Genomic DNA, 6,636 nt, shown 5'->3' with positions numbered 1-6,636 from the left:
TGCCAAGTAAAGTAATATATTCATAGGATTCCAGGGATTAGGACATGGACATATTTGCATGGCCAGTATTTTGCCTACCACAAGTGCCAAGTTCCTAGATGCTAGCCAAGGGCCAACCTCGAAAGCAGGCCCTTTTTTTTTTTTTTAGAAAGCAGTGTTTATTGAGAGGACAGAAAAGCTCCCACAGTGGGAGGGGACCGAGGAAGGGGACCTGAGGGGATTGCCCGAAGAAAGCAGGCCTTTTTAAAGATAACAGTCTCAGGGCTGCTTTGTTAACTCTTTTCTGCATACCCACGCATATCTAAAGAAAGGTGACATCATGAGTGATAGGTGACACCTCCTCCCAATAGCATGTAGCCCCTCTCATGCTTGTAATGTCTTGGACCTCATAGGCAACTGGACCCCCAGCTCAGCGTACAAAGATGCCTTATGATCCAGATTCCAATATTATATACACACTCTAATCTTGGGACTGAGCAGCACTATCTCCTCCTCGCTTCAGCCCTGATAGGAACCAAGGTCAAGGAAACTATTAGGTCATGATGATTATTAGCATAGGGCTTGGCAGAAAATAGATTTCAGTTTAAATTCTAGATATGTACCAAGAGCAAGTTACTAATTCTCTGGGAGTCTCATTTCTTCATCTGTTTCCAGGTATTACATCTCTATCTTATAGATTTAAATGAGAGAATGCACACAATGCATTTGTATGATAGTACCTTCTAGATCACAATGGATGGTGTGCTAGGAGAGGGAACATGCAGGAGGAAGAGAAATGAGACTACAATCTCCTATTTCAACATGGAGCTTCTTTTTCAGGGGAGAAATACGAGAAGAGGCAGAGGCTCACTTTTAGGATCTACATTGGTCTTTTGTTCCTTAAAGTCATCACCTTATTGAAAAATTTCTCTTTCTCCCTGTTAAAAATGTGATATTGTGCATTATTAACCTTTGTTTCTCACTCCAATCTCCAACTTGCCCATGTACCCCTGGCACTGCTGCAGACACAGCAGGCCTAAGACTTCTACCCCAGGGTAGAGTTATTTCAGCAGAAATGCAAACAGAATCAAAGAGCCCAAGATCAGCTTTTGAGTCACTGAAGAGACTTCAGAAAACTTACGCTGAGAAAATAGAACGGAAATAGTCTTTTGAACTGTAGGATCTTAAGTCTTTTGAATACCAAGAGATAAGGACCTGACCTGCTGAGACAGTCATAGAAGAATATGTGGTCTGTCCAAGGGACTTCCAGCCATCTCAGACTAGATAAAGACCCCACACACTGAAGGGAGAGCTGAGGGAGAGGCAGAGAGATACTAATGACATTCAAGGCCAGAGGACTTTAATCGCCATTTCAGACTCCATTGAAGCCTTAAGGGAAATCTGTCTCCCTCTCCCCCTCTCTCCTTCTCTTCCTCTTTCTCTCCCCGCTCCCACTGGATTTGGGTTCCCTTTCATCTCCAAATATCACAACAGTATGTTCTGAAGGGCCAGAAAGCCCATTCAATTAGCTTTTAGTCTGGGCTTGGGATTGAGGGGGAGAAAAAAGAGAATCTGTGGTGTTCATAGAAGACCCAGTACCATCTATCAGGGTAGAAGCAGTTGGAAGTCAAAAGCTGTATTAAAGACATAGAGTTTGCCTAGTGTGGGTCTTCAGTAAACCACTTTAGGGCCTTTGAGAAAAAAGACACTGCCCTACTGGCTTGGTAGTCACTAGCAAGTGAAGAACTCTTTCCTCCCATTACTGGAACAGCCATGAGGTCTCCTGACAGCAGGGTGACAAGATCTGGACAAGAGGTGAACAAAATGACTCAACACACTCAGAGACAGAGTTACTTTCTCTGGGGTGAGCTGTTCACTGAGAGTCATCATTGCAAGGTTGCCTGGACAATGCAGTGAGCAGAAGGTAATGTTGGGATTGAATTTCGAGGGATCAAAATTGGAGCAGATCGAAATTAACAACTCAGTGATATCCAACTCCCTCTGCCTGTAACTACTAACATTCCATGGCTCCTAGCTTACAATCCTCTGGGGCTGGGCATGGTGGCGCATACCTGTAATTTCAGCACTTTGGGAGGTAGAGGCAGGAGGATCACTTGAGGCCAGGAGTTCGAGACCAGCCTGGGCAACATAGTGAGACCTAGTCTTTACAAAAATAAAAAAAAATGAATAAAAACGAACAAGGAACATCCTCTGAATTTTGGGGAGGCTTACTGTAACCATTAAAGAAAACAAATAAATATGTCCTGAGAGTGCTGTGTCTTATGGCAAAAAGCATATTGTTCCTCCAGCTGGGTTGCATGGCTGCACATCGGGGGAACCATGAGCTCCATTGATTACAGTCAAACTGTGGTATACTAGGTGTTGCTGTTTTTTTTTTTTTCCAAGAGAGAAGAGCTGCAGTGTGTTCAGGCTCTCAGAGGGGTCTGAGACTTAAGACACAGCAGGGAGTCCTGGATCTGTGCTTTATTAACTGTTCACCCTATGAAAACTTATTTACAACCCATATGTCATACTTTTCATGACTGTGGAGTGGGAAAAACAATACTGATTCCACAGAATTATTGTGAGGAATTAATTAGAAGATGCTTTGTAAATAAGTTGACTTTTAAATGAGACATTCATGTGTTAGCCTGTCTCCCCCCCCCCCCCCCCACGAAGAGCTCCATTAAATAAAGGGCATTGCAACCTGGAACTCTTCAGTGAGAACACCAGGAAAAAAAAAATAAAAATAAAGGGCAATCAGTTGAGATTTTGGATCTCAGAAATATACATTTTTCAAATGCACAGTTTGTGGCATAATGATGTGTTTAATCTTGTATTTTTCAGGGAATTATTTCATAGATTGTTTGGTATTGTGTGCCCTAAAATAATGAAGATGATGATGATGATAACTCCTTGTACTTGTGTTGCCAGAAGTCTTCTCATTTATCTCATCGATTGTTGACAAAGCCCTTCTCTTATTCTTGTAAATGAAATGAGGCTATTGCTGGGTCCACAGTGTTTGGTTGCCATGGTTTAAATTCGTTTCATAAGCTGTTGCTTGGCAATCCCACGCGTCAGCTGGCTCTTTTTCCTCAGCACTCTCGCCACACGCTGTCTGAAGTATAATGAGACTGAGACTGGGCAAAGGAGCACGGTGGTCACCAGGCGCTTTCTATCTTCCCACACAGTATTGTTTGTTACTGTGATGCCTGATAAATGTATCAAGAGCAGAGCAGTGAAGTGGTTACAAAGATGGGTTTTAGAGTCACACAGACCTGGATTCAGGTTCTGGCTTGGGATCTGGCTCGGTATGTCTTTTGGCTATTCACCTACAAGCCCGAGTCTCAGTTTCCCCATGTATAAAGTAAGAGACAATAATATCCAGCTGCTGAAGTGGCTATGAGGATTGGAAGAAAAAATCCATTGAAAGTGTCCACACACAGTAGGTACTCAGTAGCTATAACCTCTAAAAAGGGTGATGGGAAGTGGTGGAACCATAGCTTTCCTTGTTCTATAGTAAATGCTCTGATGTAACAGTCAGTTTGGATTTAATTTGTACAGTTGTGGCTCACTTTCCTTTATATATAGTATGAGTGGGCCCATTGCAAATCCATAGAGTAAAGCAGAAATTTATAAATAAACTATCAGGACCAAGGAAAAGAACTAGGAATGTTGTGACCAAAGGAAAACAAGTAGGGATGCTGCAGACAGAACATATCAATAAATGTCCACTCCAGGCAATGGGTGGGTAGATACTGTGCACTCGAAGGGGCTGCTGTGGGGGAGGCCTGTCTCTTCCCTAGATAAACACATACCCACAGGCAGTGGTGTGTTGGAGAAACAGCTCTTAGGGAGAGAAAAATCCTGATTTGTAGCATTCATCTATTTTCTTTTTTGAGTTGGAGTCTCACTCTGTCGCCCAGACTGGAGTGCAGTGGCCGCTCCCGGCCACCGCAGCCTCGACCTGCTGGGCTCCTGCTGGGCTCCGGCGATCCTTCTGCCTCAGCCTTCCAAGGAGCAGGAACTACAGGCACGTGCTACCACGCCCGGCTAAATTTTTTTTTTAATTGTAGAGATGAGGTCTCACCAAGATGCCCAGGTAGGTCTCGAACCCGCGGGCTCAGGCAATCCATTCGCCTTGGCCTCCCAAAGTGCTGGTATTACAGGCTGAGCCACCGAGTCCGGCCCATTTATGTATTTTCATGGTGTAAATACTGTGCACCCACTATGGCCAGTTTCAAGCTATCAACATAATATCATTGAATGGAATGTGGAGTTGAAAAGAGATGTCCACAGTTGGCTCTCAGGAGTCTATCAGAGCACACAACTAATCCCTTCCCTAGGGGCACCTTTATCACTTTTTTTCCCCCTCATTGGTGGACATTTGCAACAAGTTCATGTTTTTATAGCAGTTTAGGGAGGTCAGTTCCCAGGACTGCCTTTCTGGCCTTAGATTTTTCCTAATTGGAAGGATATGGCTGAGGAAACATCCTCTGCTCTGCTGTGCAGGCCCAGAACTCACCTTTATAGGCTGGTTTCAGTGACTTTTCTGGCCCAGGATCAGGACCCCATGATCTTTGCAGGATCCAGAGGAGACCTGGGAGCTAGGAATGACCTAGGTGGAGGTGTTATTTGCGGCAGGTCTTCTTTCAAAGTTATTTTCTTTTATTTGTTTATTTTACATAACCCAACTCAACTATACTGTCCTCATCATAGTCTTTCATATTCTTCATCAGTGCTACAATGCATATGACCTTAGTATTTTTATGTTAGTAACCAACCAGTTTTAAAATGAATCACTTTTTTTTTTTTTTTTTTTGAGTTGGAGTCTCACTGTCGCCCAGACTGGAGTGCTCCTAGCCACTGCAGCCTCGACCTGCTGGGCTCCGGCGATCCTTCTGCCTCAGTCTTCCAGTAGGTGGAACTACAGGCGCGCGCTACCACGCCTGGCTAATTTTTTGATTTATTGTAGAGATGAGGTCTCACCTGCCCAGGCGGGTCTTGAACCAGCGGGCTCAGGCAATCCACTCACCTCAGCCTCCCAAAGCGCTGGGATTACAGGCTGAGCCACCGAGACCGGCTATGAATCACTTTTAAAATTAAACTGTGCCACCGTAAAGCTGCTTCATCTAATATGTACACCCTCTGTGTACTTTCCTTTGGGCTCCAATCCACCAGGCCTTTAGCTAATATCTGGAAGCATTCTGTCTAGGAGTATGCCGTTCACATTTTCTGATTGATGGAACACAGTTTGGGGGCGTGAGGGTACAAGAAGGGAGTAGGCATTGGTAAGCAGGTTACCTTGGTTACCCTGAAAGTGGCCCAGCTGCCTGACTCTTCCTGAGCTTGGTGCAGTTCCAGGTGGCCCCAATGAGATGGAAGGAGCCTGCCTGACCAGCTCCCAGCCCTGGTGCCCTTGAAGCTTACAGTTTTTGCTCTTTTTCTTTCAATGGCCTGCTAAAGATGATCTGCAGGGCCTCCTCTTCCTCCCTCATCTCCTTTCTTTCTGGATCTAAGCTTTCAGTGTCAGGGTCCTGGACAAAAAGAGTAGGGCATTTTCCTATGGTCTATTTGTTCTGAGAGGGGAGGTATAGTGAGTAACTCAAAGCAAATTACATTGAGGATAAGGGGTTCTAATTGCCCAGGAACAGGAGTTCTTCCACCAACATATAACAAACTCCTTTCATTTGGTCACCGGTATGGGCCTTGGGGTGATGAAAAGAGGATCTGTATGTCTTGGTCCATTTCGTGTTGCTACAAAAGAGTACCTGAGATTGGGTAATTTATTCTACTTTTGTGTGTGTGTATGTCAGAGTCTCACTCTGTCACCCAGGCTGGAGTGCAGTGGCATGCTCATGACCACTGCAGCCTCAACCTGCTGGACTCGCGTGATCCTTCTGCCTCAGCCTTCCAGGTAGCTGGAACTACAGGCATGCACCACCATGCCTGGCTAATTTTTCTATTTATTGTAGAGACAAGGTCTTGCCAAGTTTCCCAGGCTGGTCTCAAATCCCTGGGCTCAGGCAATCAATCCTCTTGCCTCCACCTCCTAAAGTGCTTGGATTACAGGTATTGAGCCACCTCGTCTGGCTGAGACTGTGTAATTTATAAAAACATTTATTTAGCTCACAGTTCTACAGGCTGGGAAGTTCAAGAGAATGACCCTGGCTTCTGACAAGGCATTTCATGATCCATCACAACATGGTGAAGAAAGTCAAAGGGGAAGCAGATACGTGCGAAGAGACAAAAACTGAGGGATGTCCCAGCTTTATAATGACCCACTCTCATGGGAACTAATCCATTTGGTGGGAAATAATCCATTCTCTCAAGGAACTAATCCAACCTTGGAAAACAAAATTTCACTCACTGCTGGGAGAAGGGCACCAGGCCATTCATGAGTTATCTACCTCAATGACCCAAACACCTCTCACAGGATCCCACCTTCCAACACTGCCACATTGGGAATTGAGTTTCAACATGAGTTTTGGTGAGGACAAACCATATCCAAACCATAGTAGTGCCTGACACGCCTTAATGAGAGTTCCTCAAATAAGAATAAGTTGTTGGGAATAGTTGTCCAAAAGGATACTAGTCTTGGTGTCCCTAGTAGAGAGTGTTTGTATAGGAAGTACTTAATTTTTTTTTTTTTTTTTT

The sequence above is a fragment of the Carlito syrichta genome, unplaced genomic scaffold (genome assembly GCF_000164805.1).
Source record: "Carlito syrichta isolate Samal-C Ts95f unplaced genomic scaffold, Tarsius_syrichta-2.0.1 Scaffold315353, whole genome shotgun sequence".
NCBI classification, from domain to species: domain Eukaryota; kingdom Metazoa; phylum Chordata; class Mammalia; order Primates; family Tarsiidae; genus Carlito; species Carlito syrichta.
Note: the sequence above shows the minus strand (reverse complement) of the source record.